General features: G+C 33.5%; 1 protein-coding gene across 5 annotated transcripts in view; it reads right to left on the reverse strand.

Annotated features, from left to right (window-relative positions):
• LOC123522921 (acetylcholine receptor subunit alpha-type acr-16-like) overlaps positions 1–21,655 on the reverse strand; it is a 253,605-nt gene that overhangs the window by 127,249 nt on the left and 104,701 nt on the right. For 3 of the 5 annotated variants that reach the window (XM_053549488.1, XM_045300445.2, XM_045300443.2), the window contains one exon: positions 13,918–14,193. The exons of 1 other annotated variant lie outside the window; for it this stretch is intronic. The gene's annotated coding sequence lies outside the window, so the exon portion shown is untranslated. Of the gene's footprint in view, positions 1–9,605; positions 9,740–13,917; positions 14,194–21,655 lie in introns of those variants that run through there. One more of the 5 variants, XM_045300448.2, reaches the window with a different exon arrangement.

The raw sequence follows: 21,655 nt of genomic DNA on the forward strand, positions 1-21,655 counted from the left end.
GTTTCTTTTTTATCAAAATTCAAATAAACTACCACTTTCTTCCAAAGCCCTTAGGAGAAGGGAGAGCCATTTTTATATCGTCACCATTACTTTTTTGTCACCAAAATACAATGAGAATCAACTGGGTTGAATATAAAAACAGACACATTAAGCTACTCTATACGTTATTCGTTTTGAATCCATATTGCTTAAAACATTGTGTTAATTACTGCTCAACGTAAAGAATATGAGAAGCTGATACCACTATAAAGGAAGGGAATTAGATTAATTAAGAAGATTGGGGGAAAAGACATTTTCTATGGCACAGGATTACATATTTCCTGGATTAGATATTACCCAATATAAAACCTTGCTGAGCCATATTTTTCATGGTTTTAACATTATTTTTGGCATCTGTTTAGAATATAAATCAGTTAAGCCGATGACAACCGATAAACAATACACCGACGGCAGAAGAATCATAAAACTATCTGGAGCTTTTAAGAGGACAGCACTATAACAGGCACATATTAGATTAGTTCAACGAGACTGCCGGCAAGAATATTTTCTACACGAACACAAAAGGATACATTTTCTGGGTTGGACAATATCTTAACGAGAGTGTTGTTGAGCTTTTTTGTTCGCGTTTCTACCAAAAGGAACAAGTGTTGAGTTTAAAAATACGAAAGACTACGGAAGTTTTACCGTTCTAATAAAAATTACGATTATCATGCAAAAATCATTTTATTATTCCAAACATTTAAAATGTCATGATGCTTTTATTCTTATGTCCAAGAAAGTAAAACAATTATTGTTTATCATGTCAGACAAGCAATGCTATTAACATTATGTATGACCTACTAGATTGAAATTATCAAAATGGACATATTTAGTTATAGTTTTACATGCTCACTGGTCAAAGATTCAAGTTAGAAAATTTCCAGTAAACAAAAATTGCATCTCACATACATGTAAGGAACACGCCCTTTTAGCAATTTAGTGTATTTGTATAAAGAAGTTCAACTTAAAGGTGGTCAAATACAGTTATGCAACATTTTATGACATTTTTTTCAGTTTTCGTTTATTCTGTTAGAAACTTTAAATTTTTACGGGACAAAACTATCCAAGATTTCTCTAAGAAATATAGTTATGCTTTATTAATTTTAAATGAAATTTAGAAATTACTGCCCTCCTCTTTAATATGAACGTTTTAGATGCAAACTATTTCTTTTGACTGCAATATCATTTCGAGATTTACACTTGTATTTGCATTTGATAGATATTGGGGTACTTCAGCAACCTGATAAAAAACAATTTTTAAAACAGATGTAACTTCCAAATTCATTTATTTCCAAACTATCGTTGTTGCGCCACAAACACAGACAGAGGGGGGTAATATTGATTTTATAAAAAATTTGGCTAAATATATCAATGGACATATAAGGTAAATATAATGCACTTGTTAATATTCATATCATATGTTTAGTAAATCTATGCTTATGCTAGAATAACTCTTGGTTAGGCAACCAGGGTAGGAAAGTCCAATTTGAAAAACTCACCCAGTAAAAAAGTAACATTATACAATCAGATAACACAAGCATGTGTAAATGATTAGTTGTTAAAGTCCTAGCAAATCTACCTGTTTAAACACCTTTAAGCCAGTGCTAGGGTGTGTGAATGGTGCTGCACCTGGCCATCACCTCCCACGGATCGACTCAGTAAATAAGAGTATTAGATTCAAATACGTATCTGGAAAAAATCAACATCTACATAAAAGTATCTTGCTTGAAGTTCAGTTTCTTATAAAGCAAGTAATTCTAATTTAAAAACAAAAGTTTTACTGTGAAATTATTCGATTTGGAGAACATATTCATTTTTTTCCACGAATGCACGGATTTCTAATTTTCGACTGAAATAAAAGTGGTATTTTTATTTCGCTGGAGACATTTTCCTCAAAATATAGCCTCCTTCTGATGTAAAGGATTTTACAGTGTCAAACGTGTACTTCACACAATTTATGTATTGGTAACAGAATATTAAAAAGCCTCTCCTTCATTTTTTGTATAATAGAAAATATTATACTATCAGAAATATCTTAGTTGACTCAATGATTTTCTTGGAAACCAGTTTAAGATAGGCCTATACAAACATGTCACGTTGATAAAAGGGTAAGGAGAATTAATAGCGAATAACGAGAAAATAATGAATGAGGTTTTAAGAAACTGAAAACGCCAAACATAGATAAAAAGAACATAGATAAGCCATCGAAATGAGTTGAATCATGAGATGAAGAGCCATTGAGAATTAATCATTTCATAAACAAAATTTAATCCATACATAAAGACGTTTGTAGTAATAGCGATGTGTCGAATATGTTAAAATAAAATTCGTTTTTTTTTTTGGATGAAAGTCCATGCATATCTCTACAGCTTTTTGTTCATAACATACATATGACAGGAGATTTATTATACTTGCGATCATTCTGGCATGACTGGAAAATTTTAAGAAAAATGAAAAAGACGACAAAGTTTAATACGAGTCTCTATCTGTATTTTACTGCTACTGATAGTTTAACACTTAATGTGCTTGTGTATCTTTGGTTTTATGATCTTCACTTTTATTTCAGACGTTGTTGTAATTTCTAAATATAAAGACTTGTAAAATAATTTACATGAGCGCCACGAGAGCATATTAATCAGTTGTACGAGCAATTTGGCGACGACTAGGGATCTATCTGCGCGCTCTTACAGCAGAGGATACAGGGAAACCTTTCAGACAATTTCTTTTGTTTTTGTTTGGTTTAGCGACGCACCTATACGATTATTGGTCATATGGCGACTTTCCAGCTTTGACCCCAGGCCCCCTCCGTTCATTTTATCACCACGGCCGGGCACTTGATTAGAATCACTGATCATCCGTAATCCATCTGGATGACTTCCTCACATAAAACATTCAACGCCTCGATTAAAGCTCGAACAAAAATCGGCGAGGGGCAAGTGATTTGAATCTTCCATATAAAGTGGTATGTTTTTTATAACCATGAAGATTTGCAGGTGCAAGCGGTTGCCTGTTTTTACATGTTTGCGAAGTTCTTAATACTCGAGTGCATTTTTTCTGAGCGAAGTTGGCGCTAAATATTCGTAGCCACACAGTTTATGTAAGGTTAATGTAATAGGTCTTTGAATTTATTTTTTGAGACTTTCTTCCCACTTCTAAATTTTTAAGATAATTTTACATTTAAATGATTTTACTCATGATTTAAACTCATTCAACAGATCTCTTTTAAATCAGCCTGCCCTCTTAGCTCAGTTGGGAGAGCGCAGATCTACGGATCTCGGGGTCGTGAGTACGAGCCCTGGGCGAGGCTTATGTTCTCCGTGACAATTTGATAAAAGACACTGTCTGAATCATTTTACTCCACTCTGCGTCAGGTGGGGAAGTTGACAGTTACTTGCGAAGAACAGGTTTGTACTGGTACAGAATCCAGGAACACTGGTTAGGTTAACTGCCCGCCGTTACATAACTGAAATACTGTTGAAAAACGGCGTTAAATCCTTAACAAACAAACAAATAAAAAAAATCAAATCCTTTAAGGTAGTTCGATACATTTTGTGCGCATGCGCGAATGCTCTCGGTTTACGTAAAGTCGAAAAATTTAAGTTTGTTGATTTTTACTTATTTCTTGCTTGCTTTCCAAGAGAATCTTCAATAATCGGCATCTTAATGGAAAAGGTAGAAGGAAACTATTCGTTGAGGCTTTAAATCTAAGTTAATCGCGGGATTTTTAACGACATTCACCGGTTTCGTAAAGCGGTCGTTTGTTTTGGCGCAATGCGGAAGTGTCGTCTTGATGCAGTTTTTTGGCGAAAAAGTTGACGAATCTTCGTCTCACTACGTCTGTCATTTGTTTTACGTTTGCCATCAGTTTAAGGCAGTAACTGTTAGCTGTCGAGAGTACCGGAACAGACTGTGAAGTATTTCTGTAGATCTAAATATGGTTCGTAAAAAATGACACTTTGTCTGGCATTCGGAATTCCTACACTAGCGATCCGTGAGGACTTTATCCAGTTTCCAGATTGGCAGGAAGGAAGGACTTATTGAATTGGACCACTTGTCAAGGCAGCTTACAAAAGTCAGAAATTTAAAAGCAGCCACTCGGCGACAGTACGCGTGTCTACATTTACCATAAGATTTCCAAAATAAATACTGGGGAAAAAAAACATGGAAATACATACGACATCAACACAAAATAGCACAGCACCAGAATGAATGTGGAAGTTGTCACGAGTGGTGTGGCATTGTTCCTGTTCATTTATGGTTTATAGATTCCAAAAGTCTGGTGAGTCATGTAAAATATATTGTATTGTCATTTGATTGTAGATCATACTGTACTGTAATTGTTTATTAATTATTTTAGTTCATTCTAAAGCCCTCAACAGACGGTAGGTTTTTGTTGTACAACACCAATTAAATTTAAGATGTACAGCCAAATGTTATCGTGTGTTGGATGCTATTCCTTGTTTTCGCAAATCTTTCTTGACCTACAGATTAGGACATGTTCTATTTTGTAAGATTTGAGCCGCGTCATGAGAAAACCAACATATTGCCTTTCCGACCAGCATCAGCACAGTATTGTCCATGCTGTTCGCTATGAAATGGTTTCTCTAATTGCAATAGACTTTGAAAGCAAACATCTTTGATCCTGATCAGACTGTGTGGATGCACAGGCTGGTCTTGATCCATGCTGGTCGCAAAGTCACTATGTAAAAAGTTAAATGATTGAGCCGCGTCATGAGAAAACCAACACATTGCCTTTCTGACTAGCATCTGCGCAGACTTGTCCATGCTGTTTGCTAACGGTTTCTCTAATTGCAATAGACTTTGAAAGCAAACATCATTGATCCTGATCAGACTGCGTGGATGCACAGGCTTGTCTTGATCCATGCTGGTCGCAAAGTCACTGTGTGAAAAGTTAAATGATTTGAGCCGCGTAATGAGAAAACCAACATATTGCCTTTCCGACCAGCATCTGCGCAGTCTTGTCCATGCTGTTCGCTATGAAACGGTTTCTCTAATTGCAATAGACTTTGAAAGCAAACATCTTTGATGCTGATCAGACTGCGTGGATGCACAGGCTGGTCTTGATCCATGCTGGTCGCAAAGCCACTATGTTGGTTTTCTTATGGCGTGACTCATTTGTGTCATGCATTTATAACCATATTCATGGGATATTATTTTTTATTAAGAATGGTTACATTCTTTTTAGTACCTAATGCACTATGTTTACTAGGTAAAGCTCTGTTATTTAAATGGAAGTGGAATACTGTCTAAATGTGAAAGATGTACAATTTTAAAATTGTACATCTTTGAGATAATTAGTGTTGTACAACTAGAACTTAACGTCTGTTGAGGCCTTAAGGTTCTTTTATCTTTTCTGGAGTAATGGACCATTGTGCTTAAATATGTTTTATCATGATGATTTATGAATGAATTAATAAAGACCTAGTATACATAATTTTAAAATATTTAATAATAAGTAATCAAGTTAGTATTCTGTAACGATGCGAATTGTATTGATTGTCAATTTTCAGAAACCAGATATGATTATGTCTATTTTCAGAACCAGATATGAGTAGAGTACAGTTTGAGAAATGTCTTGGTAGAACAGATACTAAGGAAATAATAAAGAGCAGAACAGACCACATTTCTCCTTCTTATAACTGGTAAAGTTCCAAGTAAGGGCGAGTACAATAATGCAGTCCCAGTGAGAGTTCGTGATGAGGTGTCAACTGTAAATGTGTGGTCGTTAAATGATGTGCAGTCAGATTAACAAGTATTTGAAGTAACATTAATTTATAAATTATCAGTTCTGAGAGAAATTTTTGCTGAGCTTTGTGCAGGATACTCACTAATTTTATATTATAAGTATAATGTCAGATGTACTCCAGACTTCACACATATGTTGATGTTTATACATATGTGGTGAGTAATTTGTCAAGTGAATGAATTTTATGAATAATGTTACTTAGTGGGTGACAGAACAGAAGTACAAAGTCAATTACAGAGGTCGACAACAGTGAGTTTAGGATACAGAAAAAATCCGGTGATTCTGACGAAACAACATACATAGAAAGATTATACTAGTAAAATGAAAACTTTTAGTGTATGGAAAAGTTTGGAAACAGGTTTATCATTGACAGAAGAGACAGTATTTACAGACTGGTCTACACTTATTTTGATTTGACTTTTACACAGTGATTCCTCCAGTAAACAGCTAGTGATCTGAGAGAATTGTGTTCATTATATCATACAGGTTTAGAGTGGATGTAAAATTAATGTGTATTTAAATCAATCAAAATTTTTCAAAATTGGATGTTGAACTTTACAACTGTTTAGTATTTCAGTAATCAGTTAGGATTTTGAGTGATTTCAATAAAGTACAAACGAAAAAAAAAAGAATCACCATGAGCCAAGATGATGTGCTATTGTAAAAGATAGAAAGAAAATTCACAAGTCACATTAACTTGGTAAAAGGGATTTTAACAGAATTAAACTATAATTGGTGAAGGATTCTGCATGTTGTATCAAATAGCTATAATGTATTTTATAGTTCTTTGGATGTATCTTCTATCTATCTCTTTTCAAACTAAATTTTATCATTTAAATCTACTGAAATCTATTGAAATTGCCATCAAAATAAAAATTTATTTTAAAAACAATATATTTAACAATTAAAAGGTATATTCAACAAGCCAATACTTTGTTACTAATCTTAGTCAGTGGAATTTATTTTTAGACTTGTCCTATTTTTTTATTCAGTTTCTGGATCCCCATTTATTAGTTACAGTACACATTTTGGGATTCCAGTAATTTTCCACATCCTCATTACAAGGTAGTATTGATTTTTCATTGGTCCAGTGGTTAACTAATTTTAGCATAAAGTAAAACTGTTCTATTAATAGATTTTCAGAAAATCTGTTTGAGTATTTATACCCAGTATACAAATTCATGTACTTTTATTTGATTTGAACATTACTGTTTAATATTATCCTGAACAAATTACAGGTTTTCTTTGCTTTCTATTAGAGAATTTTGGTAAATTTCATTGATGAAAGGTCCAAGGTACTTTTCTCTAATAGTCAATTAATAGAAATTTTCAAATATAATATCTTGTGCAGTGAATTAAAAAGAAATTTATTTATTTCAGTACTAGTCAGTTCTGGACTTGAAAGATACTTTGATAGGTTTTTGGTCTACTACACACTTTATATATTTCTATGGCCTGATTAGAAGTAGCTTGTTGGTTTAATTCAGTAACTTACTACAGGAAGAATTATTTAAGGTAGCTCAACACAACTTCTGGACATTAAGGTGATTTATTATCATATATGATATAAGATAATTTTCATTGAGAGTCCTACATACCAGAACATTTTTGAGTGACAATTAGAAATATTTTAGATTACTTGGGGTGGTTCACTACCTGTTAGAAATATTTAAGGTGATTAGAAAATGATAATACGGTACAGTACTGGGACTTGTTTTTGTAGGCAATTATCACAACATGAAATTTTATAGGTGCTGAATTGAAGGTATTGTCGTGGTGTTTATAACTCCCCTGCCACAATTGGTGGGGGTTATAGGAATGGTCTCTGTCCATCCTTCCCTACTTCCGTCCTTCCATCTTCCGTCCTTCCGTAACATTTTGTGTCCACTCTGTATCTCCTAAACCCCTTGAACAATTGAAGGATTTTCATGAAACTTGGTTCAAATGATCACCTCATCAAGACAATGTGCAGAGCCCATGAGTCACCCATGTCGGTTCAAAGTCAAGGTCACAACTCAAAGCCTTCAATTTTGTGTCTGCTCTGTATCTCCTAAACCCCTTCAAGTGTGCTGTTAACAGACAGCTTTTGTGATATATCAGGAGCACATAATTCCGGACAAGCTGGTGTGATCATACCCAAAATCGAGTTATTCCAAGAGCCTGTGCTCGTATACATTGCCATTAAATCTGATCAAAATTGTTATGAAAATGTTCAAACTAGAGCGTTAAAATTGTCAAATATTGCAACTTTTTATATAACAGGGACAGATAACTCTGGACTTGCTAGTCTGAAAATGCCTGAAATCTAGGTCTTGCAAGACCCTATGGCCGTACTAATTCTCTATTTTAGACAATTTTCTAAGTTTATCAGAGATTTCTTTAAATAAAAATGATACAGTTGTAAAAAATGGGTAAATATTGCTATTTTTTATTATATCAGGGGCACATTACTCTTGATATACTGGTCTGATCATCCCCATAATGCAACATATTCCAGATTATGTAGCCATGAATATTGTTTTTTTACTTTGGTGAAGATTGTTATAGTAATATTCATGCTGGAGTGTAAACAATGCTATATAATTCATACTTAACTTTAAAAAAGTGGGTGGGGTAATATTACATCTGTTTTTTTATGATGAAATGTCGATGTAAATGGTTTGGAACAATTTGTTATTTAAAATTATGTTTTGCACACATGTTCATATTGTTTAGGCGTTTTTTTTTCATGAAAATATTTGTTGTTACAGCTTATTTGCCAGCAGACCCCAATATTCTAAAATTTTGGTAATTTTATGATAAAATACAGAATATCTCTCTTATATGTTCGGTGACCCCCAATTTTTTTACCCTTATTTTGAAGCAATTTTGAGACACAATGTATACAAAAAGTATTTCAAAAATCTTTATTGTAGAAATAATGTTATGCTATCTTTAGACTGATACAAGTACTGGTCCCATTGGGAAAAAGTGGGTGGGGTAATTATATTGCCTTGTGAAAATGAGTAACAGTATTATGTGAAAATCATTAAAATTTCATACCGACTTCATAGCATATTCAAACTGAATTGTTAGAAATACAATTATTTTACAACTGATAAAGATAGTTTGTGTTTTGAAATGTACCCCCAATTTTTCCAGGTTTTTCAAATTTCACTTTTGTCTTGACAGTGTGTGTAGAAAATGGCCGATATAATGAAAAGGAGTTCCGTGGCCTACCGTTTTTTTGCTTTCATATGAAATAGATACTAAAGATCTTCAAACATGCAAAGTATGAAAAAATTCTTAATTGTAGAACAAATTGGCCTGAAACGTATCCAACATCCTTAAATCATTTTGTTTTCACTTTGTATTTTGTGTGTATTCATTAAATTATCAATTGTTGTCAACTGTTGTCTATCTAACATTGTAATCAATTCAACCGCTTCAGCTATTCTTAACGTTACATTCAACATTAGATGTAATAATTCCCGAGATATTTATAATTATACTGTGGCACAGAAAATATCAATAACTGGTTAACATGTACCAAATAGTGTTGTTATATCCAGTTTAAGTTTATATCTATGTATCAGTTCTTTATTTCTGTACCTAATGTTTATTTAATGCAAAGACTGTATTACGTTATTTACAGGATGTTATTTTATTTCAAATAAAACAAATAATTAAAAAAACCCACTAGATAATGGTAGTACATTGCAAGTAAACTGTACAATAATTTGTTTCGCAAAAGAAATATGGCATTTGATTCATACTACGCTGTGAATGATAAGAGAAGCTTAAATATTAGAATACCAACCGTAAAACCTGTTCGCAGCTGTAACTAACCAAACTCTGTATTATTTTATATCACTCGAAGAACCAGTCTTCATGAGTACAATCTGACAGGGCATACATTCGAAAGTTTCTTTATGCGACAGCAAATGCCTCCATTTTCCATGAAATTGCTAATTATGGAATGTCTGTTGAATACATTCCGTTTTGAAAGCCAACTCCAGTTTTGTGCTTGTTCCTAAAACATATCCATAATGTCTTAACTGTTTTTTCCACATTTTCCGCAACTAACTTTTTTCTTGATTTCTCTTTAGATATAAATGTAATGGTGTTATAAAAAATTCTAAGGAACTCTGAGTATGGAAAAGGAACTTGAAACATCTTCAAAATATGTTGATTATTATGGATTTATCGTCAGAAACGATTTTGATCGGGTATTTTCCATTGTACATTTAAGCAATTTTGTCACGAAATTTATTAACTTTTGTTTTTCTTTTTGTTGGATTTAACGTCGCACCGACACAATTATAGGTCATATGGCGACTTCCCAGCTTTGACGGTGGAGGAAGACCCCGGGTGTCCCTCCGTGCATTATTTCATCACGAGCGGGCACCTGGGCAGAACCACCGATCTTCTGCAAGCCGGCTGGATGGCTTCACCACATGAAGAATTCAACGCCCCGAGTGAGGCTCGAACCCACATGGTTGAGGGGCAAGTGATTTGCGAAATTGATTTAAAAAATATTTATTTGCAAATAGACTGTAACAGTTATAAAACTTTCGAGATACGTTAGTTAGCATAGCTATCTTAACAAATACTGCTGATCCTACTAACACCCTAAGAGACCTTTGAGTGATGCATTTTCTATCTGGGTCTTGGAAAGGTCGCAAAGTAAAGCGTTACCTACATGATATAACATTAGACAAGAAACTAGCAGATTATTTACAATGTTTGACAGAAGTCGGCATGGTTTTCGACAACTGTCTGTAACCATTGAATTTCCTATCAAAACATATGTCCCAAACTGTTATTTAGAAGAAAATTCTGCAACCACTTTATCATGTTTGTTTGAACTCAAGTTCCATCTGTTTCTCCGTTTCGTGTTGGTGGGATGTGATATGTCTTTGTCAGTTGTGCCCCTTTTCATGTCGTGTTAAATATTTTAATAGGTAATGCTGTTAAGAGCTCTGTTATATCTTTCCAAAACGTTAAGAAAACCGAAATTAGTTCATGCATGTCAATTTATGTGTTGACAATATTTATATTTTAACAAGGATTTAATTTAGAAGTATATTAATAGGGCAAAATAAGATATCACTTTTCACAAGTAAGTATATCTTAAAGAAATATTCAAACCTAATGCGTATGTATCAAATATAAAATTCCAGGGACTTTTCTTCCGCGCCCGGGATCGAACTTACAAGTATGACGCCCTTGTTTGTGTGTTATTCAAACTAAGATCATATGGTGACTACATAATAAACAATGGTTTGTTTTGCCAATAAACAAGAGGGTTTGCTTGCTAATAAAACAGCCTTAGAGAATAAAACTGGGCTAAACCAAAACAAGGTCAATTTTGTAGGGCATGTAACGACAGCATATTCGTTAAAATAAACTATTCCAATAGTGATATATGTGATCGCTAATGTCTCTTTTCTGTGTAAAGTTTATCTCTTGAAATTAAGTAGAAACAATTTACTGAGCGGGGAAGACGCATTGAAGTTTCTTATTAAATATAAGTACGGAAGCGTAGTATATTTCAGTTACATATTGATTAACCAAAAAACTAAGAGGGATGTTCGAACAGCAATGCAACTGTGTCATTATTTTGCTAAGTATGCTCATTGTGGTAAACATGTCTGTTTATTTTGATAAAGTATTTTCTCGTTTCCTCGTTAGCCAGTTAAGAAAGGTTATTACGATTCCGGTTTTGGTATCCTCAAGTTTTCACATATTTCCATTCATTGACAAAGAGATATATCCTGTACCCCTTACCCTGCTAAATTTCTATAAAGAATTTGTCCATCTTTCAATTTGGACAATACTGACTGACTGGCGAAAAGTGCAGATCATTATATGTGCAGGCTGATCTTGGTTTGCACTGGTCGCAAAGGCAGAATCACTTGCCGCCAGCAGGCAAAGGGTTAAGAGAAAATGTCAATGTCGAGTGGTCTTTTTCTTCATAAACATACAGAACATTCCAAAAATTAAAACTTTATAAGATTTATATAATTCCACTTTTGCTTGTAAAATAATGGAGGTCACCCATTGAAACAAAAGGGCCTGCGCTATACCAGCTGGCAAATCCATTTTGTTATTATATATTTTATAGCATAAGTTATTGCTAGGGACCAGGATAATGCCGCAGTCGAGCTTACGCATCATAGTTATTTATTATTTGACACCGATATAATTTGCACTGAACACAACTAAAACTTCATTGTTTACAACTGTATTACATTTGTGTTTATCTATTTTTAAAATTGAACAAATGTGAAGAATGTTTGCATGTCTTTTCGAACACTTTTCTATCGGAACATATACTGTATAAGAGATACTGACAAAGAAAGTCAAGGAAAATAAATCACAAGTTATAATCAGCTCCTCCTTCGAATGAACAATGTACTAATTTAAACGTTTCTCATTAAAGTGGTAATATGCGCATTTTACTACACATAGTGTGTTTTTTGGAGAATGTATCATAAAAGCAATTTTCAGTTGCTGTGCATTTAAATGTGTTAAATTAACGATAAAGCCGCATAAGTATTTGAAATTGATGCTTTTGAAATAAAGAAATCGGACTAATAAAATAATAGTTATTTTATTCAATCTTTCTACGCACTGATCTCCCTTACCTATATGTAGAGATTTCTGAAGTTGAATGGATGCAACTCCTGCGTGCAGTTTGACTTTTCTTAAAAAGACTGCCCCAGTCAAAATAAGAAAAGTCATATTTGGAAACTTATTATTTCGTACTGGTAAGAGGAAGAGTTTGGTATATTGGGTTAAAAGCTATAATTTCCTCCACCCTTTTTACAAAGACATCTATTTCAGCTGGATTTTTACTCGAAAAATGCGCATAATTCCACTTTAAAATTAATGAACTATTTACACATTTGTCGTCTTTGTACAAACAATCAATACAACCTGTAAGATTTTATATTTAGTATCAAGTGTAAGAAATTATAAAGAAACTATGATCTTTAAGCAAGGCATTTTCAAGGCTTTCAGGCGTATGCTAGAATTTGGGGCAAAATGTTTCTCATTAATAGAATTTCTTCAAACTTTAGATATTGAAAATGCCGTTTTCAATACCAGTGACATATAATTTTTATTGCATATTTTTGTTTGTTTCTTAGATGATTGTCCTTCAATATCCAAAGTTTGAAGAAATTCTACTACTGGAAAAAAAATCGCCCATCTCATATACAGGGAATTCTAGCGTACGTCCTTAAACGTTCTTATGCAGTTCAGAATTATGACAGGTTTAATATAGTAAGCTTCAATATCAGTGTTAATAATTCAGTCGCATATCAACCTATTGTATCTATGATCGTCTGTAAATTGTGGCAACTGTTAAATCATTTTCTAGCTGTATCATAAGACAAAATATAATTCCAACATTAAAGACAGCTGTTACTAATCTTAAAACAACGAAAGTCCGCGTTTTAAACGAAACAGTGATTGTTATTTTAAGAATTTGCAGAACAAAACAAAACATTGTGTATCCTTTTTAAATTCGGGGACATGATCTGGTTCTTGATGAAGATTTAAAGAAAAAAGCAGAACGTTATAATAAGTTTGCACGCTACTGGCTTTTTTCTGAAGATAACTCGTGTATGGTGTCTTTTGCTACTAAATAATGTATATCTGGGCACTCAAGAGTAAGACGGCAAAGAATGTGTCTAAACTATTGTGTTTCCTGCTATACAAAGACAGAGTTTAAACTGGTCAGTCTTCAAACAATTTAGAACTATCTTAAAGGAGAAATATATATACTTATGTAATGAGACTTATTTCTTACATATGTTATTTTTCTAGTAATACCCTTTTTCAATCAAATCTGTTTTTGACTTCAAGTAATAGAGACCGCGATAAAAAAATTCACATATTAACATGTATCAGTATATCTATAGCTTTAACAGAGAAATTTAACAAATTGTATATCAGTACTGATCTATTCGGAAGAAACTGGTTAAATATTTTGTTGATAAATTCATAATTTCATAAGGAAACAAAAGTATAGCACCACAAGAAAAGCCAATATCATGAATAAAGCAAAACTTATTTGAAACAAACATTGAAATACCAAGAAATAAAATACTAAAGACACAAACCTGTTGCAGCTGTATATATCCGAAATTCATTCAGTAGAAGAAGAAAGCTTAGTAACGTTTCCATTTTTATATATTGTTACAGTAATAACGTATCACGTATTTTTGTGCGAAATACCATCTAAGTTTTCCTTTTGACCAAAATGCTACTTTTCAACACCAGACACTTTTTTAAATAAAATTTACTCTTCTTTGACGGTTCTGCGATTGTAACTCAACTATTGGTAAAACGCTGTGCTATTGGCTAATTCGCTCTGCAGCAAATCTGCAAAGGCTCGGCTGAAATGAAGAGATATAAATACAAGTGGTAAAGTAAACAAGTTAGTTTCCAACACTTCCAATATACCAATAAAATATGTAAAAAGATCATTTGGAAGCAAAGAATGCAACCAAGAAGAATAATAGCAGACTCGGTTTGATTGAGTCTGTTCATGAGAGGTAATGAAATGTGCAACACCTCTCACGCCCCCTAATCCAACACTTCTTGATATGAAAAATGCTGTGGTTAACTACTTATCTATCTATATCAATAATAATGCAAGAGTTTAGCAATCCGGCATATTGACCCTTAAATGTTTATCTACTTCCCATGTTAAATAAATAGGTTCCTGTTTAGAGATTCTTATTGGCGTGTTTGTTACTTGACACCTTATCAGATTTTACATATCTTACCCCTCCAAGCTTATTTTATAACAAAAATGTAAGAATTTAACATGCAAAGCAACGATTGTGCATTGCATACGAAAAACAAACATGAAAAGAAAGACAAAATATCTAACGTTAAACGGCTCTAGAACACTACGTTCATATTTATATATTTATTAGTTCCACCATTAAGAGTATCCAATAAATAATTTCAAAAATATAACTATCAATTAATGTTAACACAAATGTGTTGCACACTTTTCAAACTTTTGAAGACTTTTCATCTGTGGAGCTGATATTCAACACGCCCGGCGTTAGCATTTTTTTAAATCCCATCATGATTATATACTTAATATGATGTTGAGTAGAATAACAGATTTATTTTGAGACTATAAGAGACGACTTTATCGGACAAAAATTAAGACTACTCCGAGGAGACTAAGGGCACTCTCCATAAAGACACAGTAGAACACTCCAGGACACTCTTCCTCAAACAGACAAAACCATAATGTGAGAATATTATTGAGCTATTTTATTCACGTCTCTCATGCAATTTACAGTGCAAGAAAAAAGAAGACATAATGGGTTTCGAGTAAATATTTTTTACAGTTATCGATTTTAGGTTTGTCACTGTCTTTTTCAACAAAATGTTGGTATTTAAGTATAAATTTGTCTTTTCTTTGGTCAAATTGTCAAACAAATTCTAATAAACAAAATTCTAATTGAGTCCATTCAACTGAAGTTTAAAGGGGTATAAAATCTGGAAAAAACATACCCTTGACTAGTATTCTCAAGAGCAGAAACAAGTTTTTCAGTCACACGCCTAATAGAAACGTAATCCTGTTTTAGAAGAGGACGGGCTATTCTTTATTAGTTTACATTAATTTGATAATAGTAAACTTCCATGGACACATTGTAAATGTAATAAAACAGACCTCATCAAATAAGTAGCATCGCTAAAAGAGCGAACATGATTAATAGCTCTTAACATAAAAGAGCATTTTGACCATCGTAATGATAAATAAATAACGGGATAAAAGGACGAAAAACGACGAATATATAAAGAACATGGAAGCGAGTTGTATCGTCAGATCAAGTGCCGCGGAAAAATATGTTCTACGCTTGCAAAGCATATGCTCATAACAAATGACGGAAGGTTTATATTTCTGTCATGTATTTAGTCATTGCTCGGAAATTCTAAACAGAAATAAGAAAGTCTTTTATGCCCGTGCAACTGTTTTATAGATACAGACTGACAGCAAATTACAAAATGTGCTCATCTATTTGATCCATGTCTATCATTTTGTAATATCTACTTTTATCTAGATACAATTGTAAGTCACATACATGAATGATAACATCTGCGGGCGCCATAGGAGCATACAAAATTGTACGCACAACTTGACGGCAAATTGGGGTCTGTCTGTCCGCTCCTACAGCAGGGCATTGCAAAGTAAATCTTTCAAACAAATAAATATTGCAGATATTACCGATTGTCTGTATTCTATTTTGTGAAAGTGGTAGTATAATAATTACTTGCCGAATGTCCTAAATAAAGATGAAATCTTAAGTAACGCTGTTCATGAAAAAGCAATTAGATAAGTCTTTGAATACATATCTTTAAGATGTAAATTCTTTTTCATTTTTAAGTTAATTATTAACATAAATAAAATTAAAGATACAATAAATACCACTGTCATTATAGAAGTAATGGCACAAATACGACATGCTTTTGCTTAATTTAGAATAAAGAAAGCAAATAACTAAAAATCGATTTCAGCTATAGTGTTTGTTGTAACTTTGTTTTCATTAAACTGTCAAGTGTAGTCTACTTTACATCATTAATGTGACAATCTCTCATAATGTTTCTGCTTCGTAATATACACAATCTCTGTCACTGGCTGGTCAAGAATTATTGTTACGTAAGTATAATCAACAAGCTTAAGCAAAATGTTTAAAGAAAGAAAAAAAAACAATCTAGGAGATGTTGTTTTCATTAAAAATTACAGGTTAAATTCAACAAACAATAACGTGCGTCTTGGGCAAATAGGAAGAAAAATGTTTAAAGTTTAGACTATAGTTGAGCAAACATACGTTGCAAATAGACCGGATATATATAGAACAGCTTTCAGACTGCCGATTCATAGAAGGAATAGTATGCAACCAAGCAAAATAATAGTACAGTCTGTTCATGAGAGGTAATGTAATTATATAAGGTGCAACACCCCTCACGCCCACTAGCACCGGCTTAAGCGGAAGTTTATTACAGTTAAAATGTGTGTACTCCATGATCCCAAAGGACCAGATTATCTGAGAAAATCTGAGCGAAAATGTTATAACAATTATGAATTCCAAATAGATGCCACTTATGAAAACTTGTGCAAGGTCAAAACTTTTCAAATCAATCTGGCAAATAAGTCAAATGCACGACCCTATCTTTTTTATTAGCCAGATTTCCAAGTATATTCTGAAATTAAAAAAAAGTCGGGTTTAATAAAATTCTACCTCGTAGATCAAGCAGAAGAGCTATAGATCGCAATCAAGTAAAAATACAGACGCTGTTTGACTGAATATGTTCAAGAGCGATAATAAAATGTGCAACACCTCTCATGCCCCGTAGCACAGTCTTGAGCAGAACTCTTATCATGGTAAAACTGAATGACTGTGTTATATGCTCGCAAAGAACCAGAAATTATTATGACACTGAATCCAAGTACGCGGAGACTTTTTATAGAATACATTTTTTAAAAGAATTGATTCAAGGCACCCTGCAACGGAATATGTGAATCGATCATTAATTATGTATCATCAGTCTGTAACAATAATTCCACAGGAACAGTTATCACCGTATATTGTTTCATATAAATACTGTATCACACAGAGTTATCAGTAGTATAAACAATCCAAGTAGAGCTGTTGTTGGATTCTATACAGTTATATATTAAACACAGAATGAAAACCATATGGTTTTAGAAAAGAATTAGACATAATAGATAAGAAATAGTCACAAATATGTTTTTTTTTGTATGTTTTGTAATTACAGACATTAATATAAAAGGAAAGAACCTAGATACTGTTACTGATTTCAAATATCTAGGAGTTATTGTATCAGAGGAGGGATCAAACCTGAAGCTCTCGCCAGAATAGCCCTAACACCAGCAACCCTGGTCAGACTGAAGATTATGTGGAATGATAAGCAAATAAGAATCAGCTCAAAGATCAGACTTAAACTTCAGCCTGAGCACTTTCTGTATGTACGAAGTTTATTAGAGCAGTCCCTCATAAATTGAACACTATTTATGAACAAATTTATTCCAAAGCAAACTTCACAAAATACACGTGTTTGTTTGATTTTCGGCTAGCGCAATTATTCAATAGTACAGTATAACAGTTATGTAACGGCCAGCATTTAACCTAACTCGTGTTCCTGGATTCTGTTCTTGAAAGTAACTGCAAACTTCTCAACATGAATCAGAGATGGAGGACGAATGATTTCAGACACATTGATTTTATCAATTTGTCGCCAGATAATCAAACTCACGACACCGCAATCCGTAGATGAGCGAGCTCCCTTAATATCAGTGAGATATACATGTATATACTAGTAACAGATACAGAGAGGTATTCCAGTTTCAAACTGAGAAGTAGCATACTATATAAGATAAGGTTTAAATTACTCCGTTAATAGTATTCTTAACAAACATCTTCACGGAGCCAATAATTTCCTTTGAAATCAATGTACTAGCCTAGACAAAGGTCTTACCAAATGTGTCACATTGATAAAAGGGTGAAGAGAATTAATACATATCTCGGATCGTAGAAGAACGTTTGAGGGATCGTAATGAGAAAATAACAAACGAGATGTAAAAAGAACATAGATAAAACATGGAAATGAATTGCATTATCAGATCAAATGCTTTGGAGGAAACAAATCTAAACACTAACGAGTAGACTATTAGCGGTCTGTAAGTATAGAGGTTTCTTATGATGAGAACATAAATTGATTGGTTTAAGCATTTGTTCTATGTCTACAATCATGCAGTGCTTTGTCTTCAAAACCTGTACTTTTATACTTGATAAATATTGTAGTGGCAATACATCGGTTTAAAGACACTTTAGATAAATTTCATAGCAAGAACTTTCAAAATTATAGACGTTACTTTGTTCCAAATGGGGATCTGTCTCTTTGCTCTCAAAGTAATGAATACGGAGAAATCTTCTTGAAAAGGTAAAAACTGCATTAAAACTATTGTCTCTCAAAAGTAGGCAAGACGTACGTGCGTAATGTCCGTTATGGCGTTGTTTTCTATAAATTCCATGTCAGATCACTTTAACATGCTTCTGAACAAATATCTTAACATGTCATAAAATCTATCAGACGATCCTATGGAAGAACAAAACGCAATCAAGCAAATAAGTAGCGTACTAAGTATTACTGAGTCTGTTTATGAGAAGTATTGAAATGTGCAACAACCCCGCTTATGGCCCCTAGCACCGGCTTAAAGAGGAATTCTATTATAGTAAAATTGAATACATTCCATGATCCAAATGGACCAGAAAATGCGACATTACTTAATTTCTTACGATCTAGACTTTTAATAGTTCGAAGCAAACAGTAGAAACATAGCTTTCGTAGTTGAAATCGTTCTTTATAGTGGCAAAAGTACATCTTGATACTTATTGTAGTATTTAATCACTCCCCCATAAGAGCACCCTAATCAACTTCAACCGCAGTGTTTGTCACAAAAATACCCACGAGGACAGTGTGTGTGTGTGTGTGTGTTCGGGTTTAACGTCTTTTTCAACAATTTTTCAGTCATATAAACGACGGTGTCTACTTGTAGCAGTGAGCAAAATGCCCAACTTTATAGTGCTGCCTCACTGGAATATCACGCCGTAGACACGTGGCATGATACCCCACCCAGTCACATTATACTGACACCGGGCTGACCAGTCCTAGCACTATCCTCTTAATGCTGAGCGAGGAAGCTACTAGTACCATTTTTTACGTCTTTGGTATGATGCGACCGGGGATTGAACCCACGACCTCCCGCACTCAAAGCGGACGCTCTACCACTAGGCTACCGAGGCCAGAGTTACACAAATCTTTAACTACTCGAGTGTGCATTAAAACGTGTAATAACAATTCAATATAGATTTTGAAATTTTAAATTAATTTACCGTGACTACCTGCTAGATAATAAAATGCAGTTGTGCAAAATATGTCCCAAAAATTGTTCCATTAACTATTTCATCTATCAAGAATGATTATTATTTATTGAAGCAATGTATGCTAGTCTTATTTCTTTTACAAATGTAGATTGTTTTTTGAGATGATGTTGTTTTACTTACAGAGTCACCAGCAAAACAAAATAACTTAATGCAAATAACTTAATATTTCCTACTAAGAATGCACATGTCATTGCAAAAAACATAAAGTAACAAGCAAATTCGATGAATTGGTATCCCCCGCCGAAAGGGCTTGTGGTGAGGAATGGCAAAAAGATATATCCAGCAAAAAGTGAAAGGATGTTAATAAGAAGCAAATAATTTCATTAGTCAAAATCAATTTAACAGAAAACAAATGTTTAATTAAAGAGTATATAATAAATGTATGATACTTTGACCCTGACTAAAGAATTTATTTTGAATGGGATATGCTTACTGTAATAAGCTTAGCTTTTAAAATTAAATGCAGTTAATTGAAATGTGAGCTTGAAGTTTAACTGGAACGAAATATTGTCTTCGAGTGGTTTGGCACCAGGTGTTGCTGTTTAACATGTACATTTGAACTTAAAAGGACAGTTGTCCTTAAGAGAACACAGATAAGATATCTTGAACATGACTGAGGGCAAGGTTTGTGCAGTCACAACTTAACATGTTGAAGGTTTGAACATTAAAAAAAAAAAATAGGAATGGAAATATATATATGTATATATACATATATGTATATATTTATTTTTTTAGGGGGTGGGGTGCAGGGGAATGGGAGAGGAAACAAAATTTCACATGCTGATTATAAATATTGATTGAAAATTAAACATGAAAAAAAAGGGTAAAAGGGTGAAGTTGGTGGTGGGGGGAGGGGGCAGTTGATGCATGATCAGTGGTGGGCATGACTGGGTGGAGAAGTGAGGTGGGGGAATGGTACAACTTGGAAGGTTTAAAAAATCTAAAATAAGAAATCAATTTTTATTTTTTTTTTTTGTGGGGGGGGGGGGGGGGGGGGGGGGGGGGTGTGACCAAGGCAAGTGGGTGACAGGTGTGGGTGCGCAACTTCACATATTTATAATAAATGTTCACATAAAAGAATGAAAGAAATTTAATGAAATTCTGCCAAATGGTAAGTTTGTTATGTACAAATATGTGGATTTTTAGACAATTAAAGGGCAATAACTCTGAAGTTACAAAGAAATCGTAAAAAATTGTCTGTGCACAACCACATTATAGTGCTCTAAATTCTGTTAAAGTTTCATAGTTCTAGGTCAAATATATCAAAAGTTACGATGCAGAAATTGCCATATCTATAATCTATAGTAAACCTATATAGTTAACACTAGAAACTTCTAAGGGCCATAACTCTTGTGTTACTTGGGCAATCTGTCTGAAACTTGATGGGCCCAATAGTGGTGAACATGTATATGAAGATTGTTTGAAAAAAATCTTAAATAAGGAATTTTTTTTTTTGGTGGGGGGGGGGGGGGGGGGGGTCGGGGGGAGGTATGTGATCAAGGTAAGGGGGTGACCAGGTGTGGGTACATAACTTCACATGTTTACAATAAATGTTCATGGAAAAGAATGAAAGAAATTTAATGAAATTCTACCAAATGGTAAGTTTGTTATGTACAAATATGTGGATTTTTATACAATTAAAGGGCAATAACTCTTAATTTACAAAATAAATCCGAATGAAATTGTGTGTACACAACCATATTATGGTGATCTAAATTCTGTTTAAGTTTCATAGTTCTAAGTCAAATATATCAAAAGTTATGATGCAGAAATTGCCATATTTATAGTACCCTATATAGTTAATACTAAAAACTTCTAAGGGCCATAACTCTGGTATTACTTGGGCAATCTGACTGAAACTTGA

Source organism: Mercenaria mercenaria, chromosome 8, assembly GCF_021730395.1.
Source record: "Mercenaria mercenaria strain notata chromosome 8, MADL_Memer_1, whole genome shotgun sequence".
Classification (NCBI taxonomy): domain Eukaryota; kingdom Metazoa; phylum Mollusca; class Bivalvia; order Venerida; family Veneridae; genus Mercenaria; species Mercenaria mercenaria.